The sequence below is a fragment of the Schistocerca cancellata genome, unplaced genomic scaffold (assembly GCF_023864275.1).
Source record: "Schistocerca cancellata isolate TAMUIC-IGC-003103 unplaced genomic scaffold, iqSchCanc2.1 HiC_scaffold_749, whole genome shotgun sequence".
Lineage (NCBI taxonomy): Eukaryota > Metazoa > Arthropoda > Insecta > Orthoptera > Acrididae > Schistocerca > Schistocerca cancellata.
The window spans coordinates 48,057-64,295 of NW_026046760.1; the positions used below are offsets into that span (position 1 = coordinate 48,057).

Consider the following 16,239-nt stretch of genomic DNA (forward strand, 5'->3'; position numbering starts at 1 on the left):
GCAGCTCCCTGCAGAGTGCGGAAGACCAGAGTGGCCGCGCCGCCGTTGTCAGTGGACGACACGCAGTTGCCGAGCCACGGAGAACACGTTGCTCTGCGATGTGTACCCGCCTCATATGACGAAAGGCGAACAGTGGCCCTGTGGCGCAACGGATAACGCGTCTGACTACGGATCAGAAGATTCCAGGTTCGAATCCTGGCAGGGTCGGCATTTTGTTAGTTGCGGGCGCGTAGCTAGGCAGTGCATTCGAATGTTTCCACCTGCGTGGAGTGCAATGTCAATCCTGAGCATCTCGCAGCTGCATCTCGAGACGATCGTGGTAAATATCGCTTCGTGCAAGCGTCAGCGTAGCGTCAGTCGAGCAAAGTCGAGACAAGTCAAGCTGAGAGATGTTGCACAGTTAAGTAAACGGTACGCGACGCAGACAATGCTTTTCCAAGTGTCCCACGTCACGCAGCAGAGTGGCGCAGTGGAAGCGTGCTGGGCCCATAACCCAGAGGTCCGTGGATCGAAACCACGCTCTGCTAAAATTATTCTTTTTCTTGGGTGCTTCGAGCTCGATCATTAAGCCTGGGGTGCGCTGACCCAGCGTCAACAGCAAACCCTGTAAGTTCTGAAACGATGACGACGTCGTGTGGAGAATACGAGAAGCACTTCCTAAGACGCAGAGTTTCTTACGATTCTGCAGCAACTACATTTCTCGATCACAACGTTAATGTCCTATCGGGCCACACGTGCAACTTTCGCGATATAAAAATCGCACCTCCCCGGCGGGGAATCGAACCCCGGTCTCCCGCGTGACAGGCGGGGATACTAACCACTATACTACCGAGGAATACGCAAACGATACGCACAACGCACGCACACTTATTCTTCTCAAGTAGGTGATTCATCTCAAATCTAGCGTCCCGATGCTTTCAGAGTCAGCTGCTACGAAATAAAAGTATGCCCCAGGTGAGGCTCGAACTCACAACCCCGGCATTGCTCACGGCTACTGCCTTATAAGTACCGTGCGCTAACCAATTGCGCCACTGGGGCTACAGCAGGGTGCTTTCAGTTAGCGGTATTTGCTTTGCCGCCAACCTGTTGTGGCTACAGACCCATCATACGACCGTCACCTGCGGCCATACTGCGACTTTAGCACCTGGCTACGGATGCTTCATACGATTCTTGTTTCATATGCTACACTTACAAGCATATCAACCGCTTGTCATCACCGAAAAATTGCAGAAAAACGCGCGCCTTGCCTTCTGCTACCTGTCCAACAGCGAGGGCAGATGTGTGGCAAGCTCTAAGCTATGCAGGCGCACCGTGGCCGAGCAGCTGGAGGAGAGATGCCTTCCTTGGCAGCTCCCTGCAGAGTGCGGAAGACCAGAGTGGCCGCGCCGCCGTTGTCAGTGGACGACACGCAGTTGCCGAGCCACGGAGAACACGTTGCTCTGCGATGTGTACCCGCCTCATATGACGAAAGGCGAACAGTGGCCCTGTGGCGCAACGGATAACGCGTCTGACTACGGATCAGAAGATTCCAGGTTCGAATCCTGGCAGGGTCGGCATTTTGTTAGTTGCGGGCGCGTAGCTAGGCAGTGCATTCGAATGTTTCCACCTGCGTGGAGTGCAATGTCAATCCTGAGCATCTCGCAGCTGCATCTCGAGACGATCGTGGTAAATATCGCTTCGTGCAAGCGTCAGCGTAGCGTCAGTCGAGCAAAGTCGAGACAAGTCAAGCTGAGAGATGTTGCACATTTAAGTAAACGGTACGCGACGCAGACAATGCTTTTCCAAGTGTCCCACGTCACGCAGCAGAGTGGCGCAGTGGAAGCGTGCTGGGCCCATAACCCAGAGGTCCGTGGATCGAAACCACGCTCTGCTAAAATTATTCTTTTTCTTGGGTGCTTCGAGCTCGATCATTAAGCCTGGGGTGCGCTGACCCAGCGTCAACAGCAAACCCTGTAAGTTCTGAAACGATGACGACGTCGTGTGGAGAATACGAGAAACACTTCCTAAGAGGCAGAGTTTCTTACGATTCTGCAGCAACTACATTTCTCGATCACAACGTTAATGTCCTATCGGGCCACACGTGCAACTTTCGCGATATAAAAATCGCACCTCCCCGGCGGGGAATCGAACCCCGGTCTCCCGCGTGACAGGCGGGGATACTAACCACTATACTACCGAGGAATACGCAAACGATACGCACAACGCACGCACACTTATTCTTCTCAAGTAGGTGATTCATCTCAAATCTAGCGTCCCGATGCTTTCAGAGTCAGCTGCTACGAAATAAAAGTATGCCCCAGGTGAGGCTCGAACTCACAACCCCGGCATTGCTCACGGCTACTGCCTTATAAGTACCGTGCGCTAACCAATTGCGCCACTGGGGCTACAGCAGGGTGCTTTCAGTTAGCGGTATTTGCTTTGCCGCCAACCTGTTGTGGCTACAGACCCATCATACGACCGTCACCTGCGGCCATACTGCGACTTTAGCACCTGGCTACGGATGCTTCATACGATTCTTGTTTCATATGCTACACTTACAAGCATATCAACCGCTTGTCATCACCGAAAAATTGCAGAAAAACGCGCGCCTTGCCTTCTGCTACCTGTCCAACAGCGAGGGCAGATGTGTGGCAAGCTCTAAGCTATGCAGGCGCACCGTGGCCGAGCAGCTGGAGGAGAGATGCCTTCCTTGGCAGCTCCCTGCAGAGTGCGGAAGACCAGAGTGGCCGCGCCGCCGTTGTCAGTGGACGACACGCAGTTGCCGAGCCACGGAGAACACGTTGCTCTGCGATGTGTACCCGCCTCATATGACGAAAGGCGAACAGTGGCCCTGTGGCGCAACGGATAACGCGTCTGACTACGGATCAGAAGGTTCCAGGTTCGAATCCTGGCAGGGTCGGCATTTTGTTAGTTGCGGGCGCGTAGCTAGGCAGTGCATTCGAATGTTTCCACCTGCGTGGAGTGCAATGTCAATCCTGAGCATCTCGCAGCTGCATCTCGAGACGATCGTGGTAAATATCGCTTCGTGCAAGCGTCAGCGTAGCGTCAGTCGAGCAAAGTCGAGACAAGTCAAGCTGAGAGATGTTGCACAGTTAAGTAAACGGTACGCGACGCAGACAATGCTTTTCCAAGTGTCCCACGTCACGCAGCAGAGTGGCGCAGTGGAAGCGTGCTGGGCCCATAACCCAGAGGTCCGTGGATCGAAACCACGCTCTGCTAAAATTATTCTTTTTCTTGGGTGCTTCGAGCTCGATCATTAAGCCTGGGGTGCGCTGACCCAGCGTCAACAGCAAACCCTGTAAGTTCTGAAACGATGACGACGTCGTGTGGAGAATACGAGAAACACTTCCTAAGACGCAGAGTTTCTTACGATTCTGCAGCAACTACATTTCTCGATCACAACGTTAATGTCCTTTCGGGCCACACGTGCAACTTTCGCGATATAAAAATCGCACCTCCCCGGCGGGGAATCGAACCCCGGTCTCCCGCGTGACAGGCGGGGATACTAACCACTATACTACCGAGGAATACGCAAACGATACGCACAACGCACGCACACTTATTCTTCTCAAGTAGGTGATTCATCTCAAATCTAGCGTCCCGATGCTTTCAGAGTCAGCTGCTACGAAATAAAAGTATGCCCCAGGTGAGGCTCGAACTCACAACCCCGGCATTGCTCACGGCTACTGCCTTATAAGTACCGTGCGCTAACCAATTGCGCCACTGGGGCTACAGCAGGGTGCTTTCAGTTAGCGGTATTTGCTTTGCCGCCAACCTGTTGTGGCTACAGACCCATCATACGACCGTCACCTGCGGCCATACTGCGACTTTAGCACCTGGCTACGGATGCTTCATACGATTCTTGTTTCATATGCTACACTTACAAGCATATCAACCGCTTGTCATCACCGAAAAATTGCAGAAAAACGCGCGCCTTGCCTTCTGCTACCTGTCCAACAGCGAGGGCAGATGTGTGGCAAGCTCTAAGCTATGCAGGCGCACCGTGGCCGAGCAGCTGGAGGAGAGATGCCTTCCTTGGCAGCTCCCTGCAGAGTGCGGAAGACCAGAGTGGCCGCGCCGCCGTTGTCAGTGGACGACACGCAGTTGCCGAGCCACGGAGAACACGTTGCTCTGCGATGTGTACCCGCCTCATATGACGAAAGGCGAACAGTGGCCCTGTGGCGCAACGGATAACGCGTCTGACTACGGATCAGAAGATTCCAGGTTCGAATCCTGGCAGGGTCGGCATTTTGTTAGTTGCGGGCGCGTAGCTAGGCAGTGCATTCGAATGTTTCCACCTGCGTGGAGTGCAATGTCAATCCTGAGCATCTCGCAGCTGCATCTCGAGACGATCGTGGTAAATATCGCTTCGTGCAAGCGTCAGCGTAGCGTCAGTCGAGCAAAGTCGAGACAAGTCAAGCTGAGAGATGTTGCACAGTTAAGTAAACGGTACGCGACGCAGACAATGCTTTTCCAAGTGTCCCACGTCACGCAGCAGAGTGGCGCAGTGGAAGCGTGCTGGGCCCATAACCCAGAGGTCCGTGGATCGAAACCACGCTCTGCTAAAATTATTCTTTTTCTTGGGTGCTTCGAGCTCGATCATTAAGCCTGGGGTGCGCTGACCCAGCGTCAACAGCAAACCCTGTAAGTTCTGAAACGATGACGACGTCGTGTGGAGAATACGAGAAACACTTCCTAAGACGCAGAGTTTCTTACGATTCTGCAGCAACTACATTTCTCGATCACAACGTTAATGTCCTATCGGGCCACACGTGCAACTTTCGCGATATAAAAATCGCACCTCCCCGGCGGGGAATCGAACCCCGGTCTCCCGCGTGAAAGGCGGGGATACTAACCACTATGCTACCGAGGAATACGCAAACGATACGCACAACGCACGCACACTTATTCTTCTCAAGTAGGTGATTCATCTCAAATCTAGCGTCCCGATGCTTTCAGAGTCAGCTGCTACGAAATAAAAGTATGCCCCAGGTGAGGCTCGAACTCACAACCCCGGCATTGCTCACGGCTACTGCCTTATAAGTACCGTGCGCTAACCAATTGCGCCACTGGGGCTACAGCAAGGTGCTTTCAGTTAGCGGTATTTGCTTTGCCGCCAACCTGTTGTGGCTACAGACCCATCATACGACCGTCACCTGCGGCCATACTGCGACTTTAGCACCTGGCTACGGATGCTTCATACGATTCTTGTTTCATATGCTACACTTACAAGCATATCAACCGCTTGTCATCACCGAAAAATTGCAGAAAAACGCGCGCCTTGCCTTCTGCTACCTGTCCAACAGCGAGGGCAGATGTGTGGCAAGCTCTAAGCTATGCAGGCGCACCGTGGCCGAGCAGCTGGAGGAGAGATGCCTTCCTTGGCAGCTCCCTGCAGAGTGCGGAAGACCAGAGTGGCCGCGCCGCCGTTGTCAGTGGACGACAAGCAGTTGCCGAGCCACGGAGAACACGTTGCTCTGCGATGTGTACCCGCCTCATATGACGAAAGGCGAACAGTGGCCCTGTGGCGCAACGGATAACGCGTCTGACTACGGATCAGAAGATTCCAGGTTCGAATCCTGGCAGGGTCGGCATTTTGTTAGTTGCGGGCGCGTAGCTAGGCAGTGCATTCGAATGTTTCCACCTGCGTGGAGTGCAATGTCAATCCTGAGCATCTCGCAGCTGCATCTCGAGACGATCGTGGTAACTATCGCTTCGTGCAAGCGTCAGCGTAGCGTCAGTCGAGCAAAGTCGAGACAAGTCAAGCTGAGAGATGTTGCACAGTTAAGTAAACGGTACGCGACGCAGACAATGCTTTTCCAAGTGTCCCACGTCACGCAGCAGAGTGGCGCAGTGGAAGCGTGCTGGGCCCATAACCCAGAGGTCCGTGGATCGAAACCACGCTCTGCTAAAATTATTCTTTTTCTTGGGTGCTTCGAGCTCGATCATTAAGCCTGGGGTGCGCTGACCCAGCGTCAACAGCAAACCCTGTAAGTTCTGAAACGATGACGACGTCGTGTGGAGAATACGAGAAACACTTCCTAAGACGCAGAGTTTCTTACGATTCTGCAGCAACTACATTTCTCGATCACAACGTTAATGTCCTATCGGGCCACACGTGCAACTTTCGCGATATAAAAATCGCACCTCCCCGGCGGGGAATCGAACCCCGGTCTCCCGCGTGAAAGGCGGGGATACTAACCACTATGCTACCGAGGAATACGCAAACGATACGCACAACGCACGCACACTTATTCTTCTCAAGTAGGTGATTCATCTCAAATCTAGCGTCCCGATGCTTTCAGAGTCAGCTGCTACGAAATAAAAGTATGCCCCAGGTGAGGCTCGAACTCACAACCCCGGCATTGCTCACGGCTACTGCCTTATAAGTACCGTGCGCTAACCAATTGCGCCACTGGGGCTACAGCAAGGTGCTTTCAGTTAGCGGTATTTGCTTTGCCGCCAACCTGTTGTGGCTACAGACCCATCATACGACCGTCACCTGCGGCCATACTGCGACTTTAGCACCTGGCTACGGATGCTTCATACGATTCTTGTTTCATATGCTACACTTACAAGCATATCAACCGCTTGTCATCACCGAAAAATTGCAGAAAAACGCGCGCCTTGCCTTCTGCTACCTGTCCAACAGCGAGGGCAGATGTGTGGCAAGCTCTAAGCTATGCAGGCGCACCGTGGCCGAGCAGCTGGAGGAGAGATGCCTTCCTTGGCAGCTCCCTGCAGAGTGCGGAAGACCAGAGTGGCCGCGCCGCCGTTGTCAGTGGACGACACGCAGTTGCCGAGCCACGGAGAACACGTTGCTCTGCGATGTGTACCCGCCTCATATGACGAAAGGCGAACAGTGGCCCTGTGGCGCAACGGATAACGCGTCTGACTACGGATCAGAAGATTCCAGGTTCGAATCCTGGCAGGGTCGGCATTTTGTTAGTTGCGGGCGCGTAGCTAGGCAGTGCATTCGAATGTTTCCACCTGCGTGGAGTGCAATGTCAATCCTGAGCATCTCGCAGCTGCATCTCGAGACGATCGTGGTAACTATCGCTTCGTGCAAGCGTCAGCGTAGCGTCAGTCGAGCAAAGTCGAGACAAGTCAAGCTGAGAGATGTTGCACAGTTAAGTAAACGGTACGCGACGCAGACAATGCTTTTCCAAGTGTCCCACGTCACGCAGCAGAGTGGCGCAGTGGAAGCGTGCTGGGCCCATAACCCAGAGGTCCGTGGATCGAAACCACGCTCTGCTAAAATTATTCTTTTTCTTGGGTGCTTCGAGCTCGATCATTAAGCCTGGGGTGCGCTGACCCAGCGTCAACAGCAAACCCTGTAAGTTCTGAAACGATGACGACGTCGTGTGGAGAATACGAGAAACACTTCCTAAGACGCAGAGTTTCTTACGATTCTGCAGCAACTACATTTCTCGATCACAACGTTAATGTCCTTTCGGGCCACACGTGCAACTTTCGCGATATAAAAATCGCACCTCCCCGGCGGGGAATCGAACCCCGGTCTCCCGCGTGACAGGCGGGGATACTAACCACTATACTACCGAGGAATACGCAAACGATACGCACAACGCACGCACACTTATTCTTCTCAAGTAGGTGATTCATCTCAAATCTAGCGTCCCGATGCTTTCAGAGTCAGCTGCTACGAAATAAAAGTATGCCCCAGGTGAGGCTCGAACTCACAACCCCGGCATTGCTCACGGCTACTGCCTTATAAGTACCGTGCGCTAACCAATTGCGCCACTGGGGCTACAGCAGGGTGCTTTCAGTTAGCGGTATTTGCTTTGCCGCCAACCTGTTGTGGCTACAGACCCATCATACGACCGTCACCTGCGGCCATACTGCGACTTTAGCACCTGGCTACGGATGCTTCATACGATTCTTGTTTCATATGCTACACTTACAAGCATATCAACCGCTTGTCATCACCGAAAAATTGCAGAAAAACGCGCGCCTTGCCTTCTGCTACCTGTCCAACAGCGAGGGCAGATGTGTGGCAAGCTCTAAGCTATGCAGGCGCACCGTGGCCGAGCAGCTGGAGGAGAGATGCCTTCCTTGGCAGCTCCCTGCAGAGTGCGGAAGACCAGAGTGGCCGCGCCGCCGTTGTCAGTGGACGACACGCAGTTGCCGAGCCACGGAGAACACGTTGCTCTGCGATGTGTACCCGCCTCATATGACGAAAGGCGAACAGTGGCCCTGTGGCGCAACGGATAACGCGTCTGACTACGGATCAGAAGATTCCAGGTTCGAATCCTGGCAGGGTCGGCATTTTGTTAGTTGCGGGCGCGTAGCTAGGCAGTGCATTCGAATGTTTCCACCTGCGTGGAGTGCAATGTCAATCCTGAGCATCTCGCAGCTGCATCTCGAGACGATCGTGGTAAATATCGCTTCGTGCAAGCGTCAGCGTAGCGTCAGTCGAGCAAAGTCGAGACAAGTCAAGCTGAGAGATGTTGCACAGTTAAGTAAACGGTACGCGACGCAGACAATGCTTTTCCAAGTGTCCCACGTCACGCAGCAGAGTGGCGCAGTGGAAGCGTGCTGGGCCCATAACCCAGAGGTCCGTGGATCGAAACCACGCTCTGCTAAAATTATTCTTTTTCTTGGGTGCTTCGAGCTCGATCATTAAGCCTGGGGTGCGCTGACCCAGCGTCAACAGCAAACCCTGTAAGTTCTGAAACGATGACGACGTCGTGTGGAGAATACGAGAAACACTTCCTAAGACGCAGAGTTTCTTACGATTCTGCAGCAACTACATTTCTCGATCACAACGTTAATGTCCTATCGGGCCACACGTGCAACTTTCGCGATATTAAAATCGCACCTCCCCGGCGGGTAATCGAACCCCGGTCTCCCGCGTGACAGGCGGGGATACTAACCACTATGCTACCGAGGAATACGCAAACGATACGCACAACGCACGCACACTTATTCTTCTCAAGTAGGTGATTCATCTCAAATCTAGCGTCCCGATGCTTTCAGAGTCAGCTGCTACGAAATAAAAGTATGCCCCAGGTGAGGCTCGAACTCACAACCCCGGCATTGCTCACGGCTACTGCCTTTTAAGTACCGTGCGCTAACCAATTGCGCCACTGGGGCTACAGCAGGGTGCTTTCAGTTAGCGGTATTTGCTTTGCCGCCAACCTGTTGTGGCTACAGACCCATCATACGACCGTCACCTGCGGCCATACTGCGACTTTAGCACCTGGCTACGGATGCTTCATACGATTCTTGTTTCATATGCTACACTTACAAGCATATCAACCGCTTGTCATCACCGAAAAATTGCAGAAAAACGCGCGCCTTGCCTTCTGCTACCTGTCCAACAGCGAGGGCAGATGTGTGGCAAGCTCTAAGCTATGCAGGCGCACCGTGGCCGAGCAGCTGGAGGAGAGATGCCTTCCTTGGCAGCTCCCTGCAGAGTGCGGAAGACCAGAGTGGCCGCGCCGCCGTTGTCAGTGGACGACACGCAGTTGCCGAGCCACGGAGAACACGTTGCTCTGCGATGTGTACCCGCCTCATATGACGAAAGGCGAACAGTGGCCCTGTGGCGCAACGGATAACGCGTCTGACTACGGATCAGAAGATTCCAGGTTCGAATCCTGGCAGGGTCGGCATTTTGTTAGTTGCGGGCGCGTAGCTAGGCAGTGCATTCGAATGTTTCCACCTGCGTGGAGTGCAATGTCAATCCTGAGCATCTCGCAGCTGCATCTCGAGACGATCGTGGTAAATATCGCTTCGTGCAAGCGTCAGCGTAGCGTCAGTCGAGCAAAGTCGAGACAAGTCAAGCTGAGAGATGTTGCACAGTTAAGTAAACGGTACGCGACGCAGACAATGCTTTTCCAAGTGTCCCACGTCACGCAGCAGAGTGGCGCAGTGGAAGCGTGCTGGGCCCATAACCCAGAGGTCCGTGGATCGAAACCACGCTCTGCTAAAATTATTCTTTTTCTTGGGTGCTTCGAGCTCGATCATTAAGCCTGGGGTGCGCTGACCCAGCGTCAACAGCAAACCCTGTAAGTTCTGAAACGATGACGACGTCGTGTGGAGAATACGAGAAACACTTCCTAAGACGCAGAGTTTCTTACGATTCTGCAGCAACTACATTTCTCGATCACAACGTTAATGTCCTTTCGGGCCACACGTGCAACTTTCGCGATATAAAAATCGCACCTCCCCGGCGGGGAATCGAACCCCGGTCTCCCGCGTGACAGGCGGGGATACTAACCGCTATACTACCGAGGAATACGCAAACGATACGCACAACGCACGCACACTTATTCTTCTCAAGTAGGTGATTCATCTCAAATCTAGCGTCCCGATGCTTTCAGAGTCAGCTGCTACGAAATAAAAGTATGCCCCAGGTGAGGCTCGAACTCACAACCCCGGCATTGCTCACGGCTACTGCCTTATAAGTACCGTGCGCTAACCAATTGCGCCACTGGGGCTACAGCAGGGTGCTTTCAGTTAGCGGTATTTGCTTTGCCGCCAACCTGTTGTGGCTACAGACCCATCATACGACCGTCACCTGCGGCCATACTGCGACTTTAGCACCTGGCTACGGATGCTTCATACGATTCTTGTTTCATATGCTACACTTACAAGCATATCAACCGCTTGTCATCACCGAAAAATTGCAGAAAAACGCGCGCCTTGCCTTCTGCTACCTGTCCAACAGCGAGGGCAGATGTGTGGCAAGCTCTAAGCTATGCAGGCGCACCGTGGCCGAGCAGCTGGAGGAGAGATGCCTTCCTTGGCAGCTCCCTGCAGAGTGCGGAAGACCAGAGTGGCCGCGCCGCCGTTGTCAGTGGACGACACGCAGTTGCCGAGCCACGGAGAACACGTTGCTCTGCGATGTGTACCCGCCTCATATGACGAAAGGCGAACAGTGGCCCTGTGGCGCAACGGATAACGCGTCTGACTACGGATCAGAAGATTCCAGGTTCGAATCCTGGCAGGGTCGGCATTTTGTTAGTTGCGGGCGCGTAGCTAGGCAGTGCATTCGAATGTTTCCACCTGCGTGGAGTGCAATGTCAATCCTGAGCATCTCGCAGCTGCATCTCGAGACGATCGTGGTAAATATCGCTTCGTGCAAGCGTCAGCGTAGCGTCAGTCGAGCAAAGTCGAGACAAGTCAAGCTGAGAGATGTTGCACAGTTAAGTAAACGGTACGCGACGCAGACAATGCTTTTCCAAGTGTCCCACGTCACGCAGCAGAGTGGCGCAGTGGAAGCGTGCTGGGCCCATAACCCAGAGGTCCGTGGATCGAAACCACGCTCTGCTAAAATTATTATTTTTCTTGGGTGCTTCGAGCTCGATCATTAAGCCTGGGGTGCGCTGACCCAGCGTCAACAGCAAACCCTGTAAGTTCTGAAACGATGACGACGTCGTGTGGAGAATACGAGAAACACTTCCTAAGACGCAGAGTTTCTTACGATTCTGCAGCAACTACATTTCTCGATCACAACGTTAATGTCCTTTCGGGCCACACGTGCAACTTTCGCGATATAAAAATCGCACCTCCCCGGCGGGGAATCGAACCCCGGTCTCCCGCGTGACAGGCGGGGATACTAACCACTATACTACCGAGGAATACGCAAACGATACGCACAACGCACGCACACTTATTCTTCTCAAGTAGGTGATTCATCTCAAATCTAGCGTCCCGATGCTTTCAGAGTCAGCTGCTACGAAATAAAAGTATGCCCCAGGTGAGGCTCGAACTCACAACCCCGGCATTGCTCACGGCTACTGCCTTATAAGTACCGTGCGCTAACCAATTGCGCCACTGGGGCTACAGCAGGGTGCTTTCAGTTAGCGGTATTTGCTTTGCCGCCAACCTGTTGTGGCTACAGACCCATCATACGACCGTCACCTGCGGCCATACTGCGACTTTAGCACCTGGCTACGGATGCTTCATACGATTCTTGTTTCATATGCTACACTTACAAGCATATCAACCGCTTGTCATCACCGAAAAATTGCAGAAAAACGCGCGCCTTGCCTTCTGCTACCTGTCCAACAGCGAGGGCAGATGTGTGGCAAGCTCTAAGCTATGCAGGCGCACCGTGGCCGAGCAGCTGGAGGAGAGATGCCTTCCTTGGCAGCTCCCTGCAGAGTGCGGAAGACCAGAGTGGCCGCGCCGCCGTTGTCAGTGGACGACACGCAGTTGCCGAGCCACGGAGAACACGTTGCTCTGCGATGTGTACCCGCCTCATATGACGAAAGGCGAACAGTGGCCCTGTGGCGCAACGGATAACGCGTCTGACTACGGATCAGAAGATTCCAGGTTCGAATCCTGGCAGGGTCGGCATTTTGTTAGTTGCGGGCGCGTAGCTAGGCAGTGCATTCGAATGTTTCCACCTGCGTGGAGTGCAATGTCAATCCTGAGCATCTCGCAGCTGCATCTCGAGACGATCGTGGTAAATATCGCTTCGTGCAAGCGTCAGCGTAGCGTCAGTCGAGCAAAGTCGAGACAAGTCAAGCTGAGAGATGTTGCACAGTTAAGTAAACGGTACGCGACGCAGACAATGCTTTTCCAAGTGTCCCACGTCACGCAGCAGAGTGGCGCAGTGGAAGCGTGCTGGGCCCATAACCCAGAGGTCCGTGGATCGAAACCACGCTCTGCTAAAATTATTCTTTTTCTTGGGTGCTTCGAGCTCGATCATTAAGCCTGGGGTGCGCTGACCCAGCGTCAACAGCAAACCCTGTAAGTTCTGAAACGATGACGACGTCGTGTGGAGAATACGAGAAACACTTCCTAAGACGCAGAGTTTCTTACGATTCTGCAGCAACTACATTTCTCGATCACAACGTTAATGTCCTTTCGGGCCACACGTGCAACTTTCGCGATATAAAAATCGCACCTCCCCGGCGGGGAATCGAACCCCGGTCTCCCGCGTGACAGGCGGGGATACTAACCACTATACTACCGAGGAATACGCAAACGATACGCACAACGCACGCACACTTATTCTTCTCAAGTAGGTGATTCATCTCAAATCTAGCGTCCCGATGCTTTCAGAGTCAGCTGCTACGAAATAAAAGTATGCCCCAGGTGAGGCTCGAACTCACAACCCCGGCATTGCTCACGGCTACTGCCTTATAAGTACCGTGCGCTAACCAATTGCGCCACTGGGGCTACAGCAGGGTGCTTTCAGTTAGCGGTATTTGCTTTGCCGCCAACCTGTTGTGGCTACAGACCCATCATACGACCGTCACCTGCGGCCATACTGCGACTTTAGCACCTGGCTACGGATGCTTCATACGATTCTTGTTTCATATGCTACACTTACAAGCATATCAACCGCTTGTCATCACCGAAAAATTGCAGAAAAACGCGCGCCTTGCCTTCTGCTACCTGTCCAACAGCGAGGGCAGATGTGTGGCAAGCTCTAAGCTATGCAGGCGCACCGTGGCCGAGCAGCTGGAGGAGAGATGCCTTCCTTGGCAGCTCCCTGCAGAGTGCGGAAGACCAGAGTGGCCGCGCCGCCGTTGTCAGTGGACGACACGCAGTTGCCGAGCCACGGAGAACACGTTGCTCTGCGATGTGTACCCGCCTCATATGACGAAAGGCGAACAGTGGCCCTGTGGCGCAACGGATAACGCGTCTGACTACGGATCAGAAGATTCCAGGTTCGAATCCTGGCAGGGTCGGCATTTTGTTAGTTGCGGGCGCGTAGCTAGGCAGTGCATTCGAATGTTTCCACCTGCGTGGAGTGCAATGTCAATCCTGAGCATCTCGCAGCTGCATCTCGAGACGATCGTGGTAAATATCGCTTCGTGCAAGCGTCAGCGTAGCGTCAGTCGAGCAAAGTCGAGACAAGTCAAGCTGAGAGATGTTGCACAGTTAAGTAAACGGTACGCGACGCAGACAATGCTTTTCCAAGTGTCCCACGTCACGCAGCAGAGTGGCGCAGTGGAAGCGTGCTGGGCCCATAACCCAGAGGTCCGTGGATCGAAACCACGCTCTGCTAAAATTATTCTTTTTCTTGGGTGCTTCGAGCTCGATCATTAAGCCTGGGGTGCGCTGACCCAGCGTCAACAGCAAACCCTGTAAGTTCTGAAACGATGACGACGTCGTGTGGAGAATACGAGAAACACTTCCTAAGACGCAGAGTTTCTTACGATTCTGCAGCAACTACATTTCTCGATCACAACGTTAATGTCCTTTCGGGCCACACGTGCAACTTTCGCGATATAAAAATCGCACCTCCCCGGCGGGGAATCGAACCCCGGTCTCCCGCGTGACAGGCGGGGATACTAACCACTATACTACCGAGGAATACGCAAACGATACGCACAACGCACGCACACTTATTCTTCTCAAGTAGGTGATTCATCTCAAATCTAGCGTCCCGATGCTTTCAGAGTCAGCTGCTACGAAATAAAAGTATGCCCCAGGTGAGGCTCGAACTCACAACCCCGGCATTGCTCACGGCTACTGCCTTATAAGTACCGTGCGCTAACCAATTGCGCCACTGGGGCTACAGCAGGGTGCTTTCAGTTAGCGGTATTTGCTTTGCCGCCAACCTGTTGTGGCTACAGAACCATCATACGACCGTCACCTGCGGCCATACTGCGACTTTAGCACCTGGCTACGGATGCTTCATACGATTCTTGTTTCATATGCTACACTTACAAGCATATCAACCGCTTGTCATCACCGAAAAATTGCAGAAAAACGCGCGCCTTGCCTTCTGCTACCTGTCCAACAGCGAGGGCAGATGTGTGGCAAGCTCTAAGCTATGCAGGCGCACCGTGGCCGAGCAGCTGGAGGAGAGATGCCTTCCTTGGCAGCTCCCTGCAGAGTGCGGAAGACCAGAGTGGCCGCGCCGCCGTTGTCAGTGGACGACACGCAGTTGCCGAGCCACGGAGAACACGTTGCTCTGCGATGTGTACCCGCCTCATATGACAAAAGGCGAACAGTGGCCCTGTGGCGCAACGGATAACGCGTCTGACTACGGATCAGAAGATTCCAGGTTCGAATCCTGGCAGGGTCGGCATTTTGTTAGTTGCGGGCGCGTAGCTAGGCAGTGCATTCGAATGTTTCCACCTGCGTGGAGTGCAATGTCAATCCTGAGCATCTCGCAGCTGCATCTCGAGACGATCGTGGTAAATATCGCTTCGTGCAAGCGTCAGCGTAGCGTCAGTCGAGCAAAGTCGAGACAAGTCAAGCTGAGAGATGTTGCACAGTTAAGTAAACGGTACGCGACGCAGACAATGCTTTTCCAAGTGTCCCACGTCACGCAGCAGAGTGGCGCAGTGGAAGCGTGCTGGGCCCATAACCCAGAGGTCCGTGGATCGAAACCACGCTCTGCTAAAATTATTCTTTTTCTTGGGTGCTTCGAGCTCGATCATTAAGCCTGGGGTGCGCTGACCCAGCGTCAACAGCAAACCCTGTAAGTTCTGAAACGATGACGACGTCGTGTGGAGAATACGAGAAACACTTCCTAAGACGCAGAGTTTCTTACGATTCTGCAGCAACTACATTTCTCGATCACAACGTTAATGTCCTTTCGGGCCACACGTGCAACTTTCGCGATATAAAAATCGCACCTCCCCGGCGGGGAATCGAAACCCGGTCTCCCGCGTGACAGGCGGGGATACTAACCACTATACTACCGAGGAATACGCAAACGATACGCACAACGCACGCACACTTATTCTTCTCAAGTAGGTGATTCATCTCAAATCTAGCGTCCCGATGCTTTCAGAGTCAGCTGCTACGAAATAAAAGTATGCCCCAGGTGAGGCTCGAACTCACAACCCCGGCATTGCTCACGGCTACTGCCTTATAAGTACCGTGCGCTAACCAATTGCGCCACTGGGGCTACAGCAGGGTGCTTTCAGTTAGCGGTATTTGCTTTGCCGCCAACCTGTTGTGGCTACAGACCCATCATACGACCGTCACCTGCGGCCATACTGCGACTTTAGCACCTGGCTACGGATGCTTCATACGATTCTTGTTTCATATGCTACACTTACAAGCATATCAACCGCTTGTCATCACCGAAAAATTGCAGAAAAACGCGCGCCTTGCCTTCTGCTACCTGTCCAACAGCGAGGGCAGATGTGTGGCAAGCTCTAAGCTATGCAGGCGCACCGTGGCCGAGCAGCTGGAGGAGAGATGCCTTCCTTGGCAGCTCCCTGCAGAGTGCGGAAGACCAGAGTGGCCGCGCCGCCGTTGTCAGTGGACGACACGCAGTTGCCGAGCCACGGAGAACAC

At 53.5% G+C, this 16,239-nt stretch overlaps 47 non-coding genes across 47 annotated transcripts; 24 read left to right on the top strand and 23 right to left on the bottom strand.

Annotated features, from left to right (window-relative positions):
* The first annotated feature begins 134 nt into the window (after nt 1–134).
* Trnar-acg (transfer RNA arginine (anticodon ACG)) lies at nt 135–207 on the top strand. The gene has a single exon. It is a non-coding gene; the product is annotated as a tRNA-Arg (tRNA).
* A 248-nt stretch (nt 208–455) lies between these two features.
* On the top strand, nt 456–527 carry Trnam-cau (transfer RNA methionine (anticodon CAU)). Its single transcript has one exon. It is a non-coding gene; the product is annotated as a tRNA-Met (tRNA).
* Nucleotides 528–763: 236 nt separating this feature from the next.
* Trnad-guc (transfer RNA aspartic acid (anticodon GUC)) lies at nt 764–835 on the bottom strand. Its single transcript has one exon. It is a non-coding gene; the product is annotated as a tRNA-Asp (tRNA).
* A 111-nt stretch (nt 836–946) lies between these two features.
* On the bottom strand, nt 947–1,038 carry Trnai-uau (transfer RNA isoleucine (anticodon UAU)). The gene is given in 2 exon segments: nt 947–982; nt 1,001–1,038. It is a non-coding gene; the product is annotated as a tRNA-Ile (tRNA).
* A 442-nt stretch (nt 1,039–1,480) lies between these two features.
* Nucleotides 1,481–1,553, top strand: Trnar-acg (transfer RNA arginine (anticodon ACG)). Its single transcript has one exon. It is a non-coding gene; the product is annotated as a tRNA-Arg (tRNA).
* A 248-nt stretch (nt 1,554–1,801) lies between these two features.
* Nucleotides 1,802–1,873, top strand: Trnam-cau (transfer RNA methionine (anticodon CAU)). Its single transcript has one exon. It is a non-coding gene; the product is annotated as a tRNA-Met (tRNA).
* A 236-nt stretch (nt 1,874–2,109) lies between these two features.
* On the bottom strand, nt 2,110–2,181 carry Trnad-guc (transfer RNA aspartic acid (anticodon GUC)). The gene has a single exon. It is a non-coding gene; the product is annotated as a tRNA-Asp (tRNA).
* Nucleotides 2,182–2,292: 111 nt separating this feature from the next.
* On the bottom strand, nt 2,293–2,384 carry Trnai-uau (transfer RNA isoleucine (anticodon UAU)). Its single transcript is given in 2 exon segments — nt 2,293–2,328; nt 2,347–2,384. It is a non-coding gene; the product is annotated as a tRNA-Ile (tRNA).
* A 442-nt stretch (nt 2,385–2,826) lies between these two features.
* Nucleotides 2,827–2,899, top strand: Trnar-acg (transfer RNA arginine (anticodon ACG)). The gene has a single exon. It is a non-coding gene; the product is annotated as a tRNA-Arg (tRNA).
* A 248-nt stretch (nt 2,900–3,147) lies between these two features.
* Trnam-cau (transfer RNA methionine (anticodon CAU)) lies at nt 3,148–3,219 on the top strand. The gene has a single exon. It is a non-coding gene; the product is annotated as a tRNA-Met (tRNA).
* A 236-nt stretch (nt 3,220–3,455) lies between these two features.
* Trnad-guc (transfer RNA aspartic acid (anticodon GUC)) lies at nt 3,456–3,527 on the bottom strand. Its single transcript has one exon. It is a non-coding gene; the product is annotated as a tRNA-Asp (tRNA).
* A 111-nt stretch (nt 3,528–3,638) lies between these two features.
* Nucleotides 3,639–3,730, bottom strand: Trnai-uau (transfer RNA isoleucine (anticodon UAU)). Its single transcript is given in 2 exon segments — nt 3,639–3,674; nt 3,693–3,730. It is a non-coding gene; the product is annotated as a tRNA-Ile (tRNA).
* Nucleotides 3,731–4,172: 442 nt separating this feature from the next.
* Nucleotides 4,173–4,245, top strand: Trnar-acg (transfer RNA arginine (anticodon ACG)). Its single transcript has one exon. It is a non-coding gene; the product is annotated as a tRNA-Arg (tRNA).
* A 248-nt stretch (nt 4,246–4,493) lies between these two features.
* Nucleotides 4,494–4,565, top strand: Trnam-cau (transfer RNA methionine (anticodon CAU)). The gene has a single exon. It is a non-coding gene; the product is annotated as a tRNA-Met (tRNA).
* Nucleotides 4,566–4,801: 236 nt separating this feature from the next.
* Trnae-uuc (transfer RNA glutamic acid (anticodon UUC)) lies at nt 4,802–4,873 on the bottom strand. Its single transcript has one exon. It is a non-coding gene; the product is annotated as a tRNA-Glu (tRNA).
* Nucleotides 4,874–4,984: 111 nt separating this feature from the next.
* Nucleotides 4,985–5,076, bottom strand: Trnai-uau (transfer RNA isoleucine (anticodon UAU)). The gene is given in 2 exon segments: nt 4,985–5,020; nt 5,039–5,076. It is a non-coding gene; the product is annotated as a tRNA-Ile (tRNA).
* A 442-nt stretch (nt 5,077–5,518) lies between these two features.
* Trnar-acg (transfer RNA arginine (anticodon ACG)) lies at nt 5,519–5,591 on the top strand. The gene has a single exon. It is a non-coding gene; the product is annotated as a tRNA-Arg (tRNA).
* A 248-nt stretch (nt 5,592–5,839) lies between these two features.
* On the top strand, nt 5,840–5,911 carry Trnam-cau (transfer RNA methionine (anticodon CAU)). Its single transcript has one exon. It is a non-coding gene; the product is annotated as a tRNA-Met (tRNA).
* A 236-nt stretch (nt 5,912–6,147) lies between these two features.
* On the bottom strand, nt 6,148–6,219 carry Trnae-uuc (transfer RNA glutamic acid (anticodon UUC)). The gene has a single exon. It is a non-coding gene; the product is annotated as a tRNA-Glu (tRNA).
* A 111-nt stretch (nt 6,220–6,330) lies between these two features.
* Trnai-uau (transfer RNA isoleucine (anticodon UAU)) lies at nt 6,331–6,422 on the bottom strand. Its single transcript is given in 2 exon segments — nt 6,331–6,366; nt 6,385–6,422. It is a non-coding gene; the product is annotated as a tRNA-Ile (tRNA).
* A 442-nt stretch (nt 6,423–6,864) lies between these two features.
* Nucleotides 6,865–6,937, top strand: Trnar-acg (transfer RNA arginine (anticodon ACG)). The gene has a single exon. It is a non-coding gene; the product is annotated as a tRNA-Arg (tRNA).
* A 248-nt stretch (nt 6,938–7,185) lies between these two features.
* On the top strand, nt 7,186–7,257 carry Trnam-cau (transfer RNA methionine (anticodon CAU)). Its single transcript has one exon. It is a non-coding gene; the product is annotated as a tRNA-Met (tRNA).
* A 236-nt stretch (nt 7,258–7,493) lies between these two features.
* Nucleotides 7,494–7,565, bottom strand: Trnad-guc (transfer RNA aspartic acid (anticodon GUC)). Its single transcript has one exon. It is a non-coding gene; the product is annotated as a tRNA-Asp (tRNA).
* A 111-nt stretch (nt 7,566–7,676) lies between these two features.
* Nucleotides 7,677–7,768, bottom strand: Trnai-uau (transfer RNA isoleucine (anticodon UAU)). The gene is given in 2 exon segments: nt 7,677–7,712; nt 7,731–7,768. It is a non-coding gene; the product is annotated as a tRNA-Ile (tRNA).
* Nucleotides 7,769–8,210: 442 nt separating this feature from the next.
* Trnar-acg (transfer RNA arginine (anticodon ACG)) lies at nt 8,211–8,283 on the top strand. The gene has a single exon. It is a non-coding gene; the product is annotated as a tRNA-Arg (tRNA).
* Nucleotides 8,284–8,531: 248 nt separating this feature from the next.
* Trnam-cau (transfer RNA methionine (anticodon CAU)) lies at nt 8,532–8,603 on the top strand. The gene has a single exon. It is a non-coding gene; the product is annotated as a tRNA-Met (tRNA).
* A 419-nt stretch (nt 8,604–9,022) lies between these two features.
* Trnal-uaa (transfer RNA leucine (anticodon UAA)) lies at nt 9,023–9,114 on the bottom strand. Its single transcript is given in 2 exon segments — nt 9,023–9,058; nt 9,077–9,114. It is a non-coding gene; the product is annotated as a tRNA-Leu (tRNA).
* Nucleotides 9,115–9,556: 442 nt separating this feature from the next.
* Nucleotides 9,557–9,629, top strand: Trnar-acg (transfer RNA arginine (anticodon ACG)). The gene has a single exon. It is a non-coding gene; the product is annotated as a tRNA-Arg (tRNA).
* Nucleotides 9,630–9,877: 248 nt separating this feature from the next.
* Nucleotides 9,878–9,949, top strand: Trnam-cau (transfer RNA methionine (anticodon CAU)). Its single transcript has one exon. It is a non-coding gene; the product is annotated as a tRNA-Met (tRNA).
* Nucleotides 9,950–10,185: 236 nt separating this feature from the next.
* Nucleotides 10,186–10,257, bottom strand: Trnad-guc (transfer RNA aspartic acid (anticodon GUC)). Its single transcript has one exon. It is a non-coding gene; the product is annotated as a tRNA-Asp (tRNA).
* A 111-nt stretch (nt 10,258–10,368) lies between these two features.
* Trnai-uau (transfer RNA isoleucine (anticodon UAU)) lies at nt 10,369–10,460 on the bottom strand. The gene is given in 2 exon segments: nt 10,369–10,404; nt 10,423–10,460. It is a non-coding gene; the product is annotated as a tRNA-Ile (tRNA).
* Nucleotides 10,461–10,902: 442 nt separating this feature from the next.
* Nucleotides 10,903–10,975, top strand: Trnar-acg (transfer RNA arginine (anticodon ACG)). Its single transcript has one exon. It is a non-coding gene; the product is annotated as a tRNA-Arg (tRNA).
* A 248-nt stretch (nt 10,976–11,223) lies between these two features.
* On the top strand, nt 11,224–11,295 carry Trnam-cau (transfer RNA methionine (anticodon CAU)). The gene has a single exon. It is a non-coding gene; the product is annotated as a tRNA-Met (tRNA).
* A 236-nt stretch (nt 11,296–11,531) lies between these two features.
* Trnad-guc (transfer RNA aspartic acid (anticodon GUC)) lies at nt 11,532–11,603 on the bottom strand. The gene has a single exon. It is a non-coding gene; the product is annotated as a tRNA-Asp (tRNA).
* Nucleotides 11,604–11,714: 111 nt separating this feature from the next.
* Trnai-uau (transfer RNA isoleucine (anticodon UAU)) lies at nt 11,715–11,806 on the bottom strand. The gene is given in 2 exon segments: nt 11,715–11,750; nt 11,769–11,806. It is a non-coding gene; the product is annotated as a tRNA-Ile (tRNA).
* Nucleotides 11,807–12,248: 442 nt separating this feature from the next.
* Trnar-acg (transfer RNA arginine (anticodon ACG)) lies at nt 12,249–12,321 on the top strand. Its single transcript has one exon. It is a non-coding gene; the product is annotated as a tRNA-Arg (tRNA).
* A 248-nt stretch (nt 12,322–12,569) lies between these two features.
* Nucleotides 12,570–12,641, top strand: Trnam-cau (transfer RNA methionine (anticodon CAU)). The gene has a single exon. It is a non-coding gene; the product is annotated as a tRNA-Met (tRNA).
* Nucleotides 12,642–12,877: 236 nt separating this feature from the next.
* Nucleotides 12,878–12,949, bottom strand: Trnad-guc (transfer RNA aspartic acid (anticodon GUC)). The gene has a single exon. It is a non-coding gene; the product is annotated as a tRNA-Asp (tRNA).
* A 111-nt stretch (nt 12,950–13,060) lies between these two features.
* On the bottom strand, nt 13,061–13,152 carry Trnai-uau (transfer RNA isoleucine (anticodon UAU)). Its single transcript is given in 2 exon segments — nt 13,061–13,096; nt 13,115–13,152. It is a non-coding gene; the product is annotated as a tRNA-Ile (tRNA).
* A 442-nt stretch (nt 13,153–13,594) lies between these two features.
* On the top strand, nt 13,595–13,667 carry Trnar-acg (transfer RNA arginine (anticodon ACG)). Its single transcript has one exon. It is a non-coding gene; the product is annotated as a tRNA-Arg (tRNA).
* Nucleotides 13,668–13,915: 248 nt separating this feature from the next.
* Trnam-cau (transfer RNA methionine (anticodon CAU)) lies at nt 13,916–13,987 on the top strand. The gene has a single exon. It is a non-coding gene; the product is annotated as a tRNA-Met (tRNA).
* Nucleotides 13,988–14,223: 236 nt separating this feature from the next.
* Trnad-guc (transfer RNA aspartic acid (anticodon GUC)) lies at nt 14,224–14,295 on the bottom strand. Its single transcript has one exon. It is a non-coding gene; the product is annotated as a tRNA-Asp (tRNA).
* A 111-nt stretch (nt 14,296–14,406) lies between these two features.
* On the bottom strand, nt 14,407–14,498 carry Trnai-uau (transfer RNA isoleucine (anticodon UAU)). Its single transcript is given in 2 exon segments — nt 14,407–14,442; nt 14,461–14,498. It is a non-coding gene; the product is annotated as a tRNA-Ile (tRNA).
* A 442-nt stretch (nt 14,499–14,940) lies between these two features.
* Nucleotides 14,941–15,013, top strand: Trnar-acg (transfer RNA arginine (anticodon ACG)). Its single transcript has one exon. It is a non-coding gene; the product is annotated as a tRNA-Arg (tRNA).
* Nucleotides 15,014–15,261: 248 nt separating this feature from the next.
* Nucleotides 15,262–15,333, top strand: Trnam-cau (transfer RNA methionine (anticodon CAU)). The gene has a single exon. It is a non-coding gene; the product is annotated as a tRNA-Met (tRNA).
* A 236-nt stretch (nt 15,334–15,569) lies between these two features.
* Nucleotides 15,570–15,641, bottom strand: Trnad-guc (transfer RNA aspartic acid (anticodon GUC)). The gene has a single exon. It is a non-coding gene; the product is annotated as a tRNA-Asp (tRNA).
* Nucleotides 15,642–15,752: 111 nt separating this feature from the next.
* Trnai-uau (transfer RNA isoleucine (anticodon UAU)) lies at nt 15,753–15,844 on the bottom strand. The gene is given in 2 exon segments: nt 15,753–15,788; nt 15,807–15,844. It is a non-coding gene; the product is annotated as a tRNA-Ile (tRNA).
* Nucleotides 15,845–16,239: the final 395 nt, after the last annotated feature.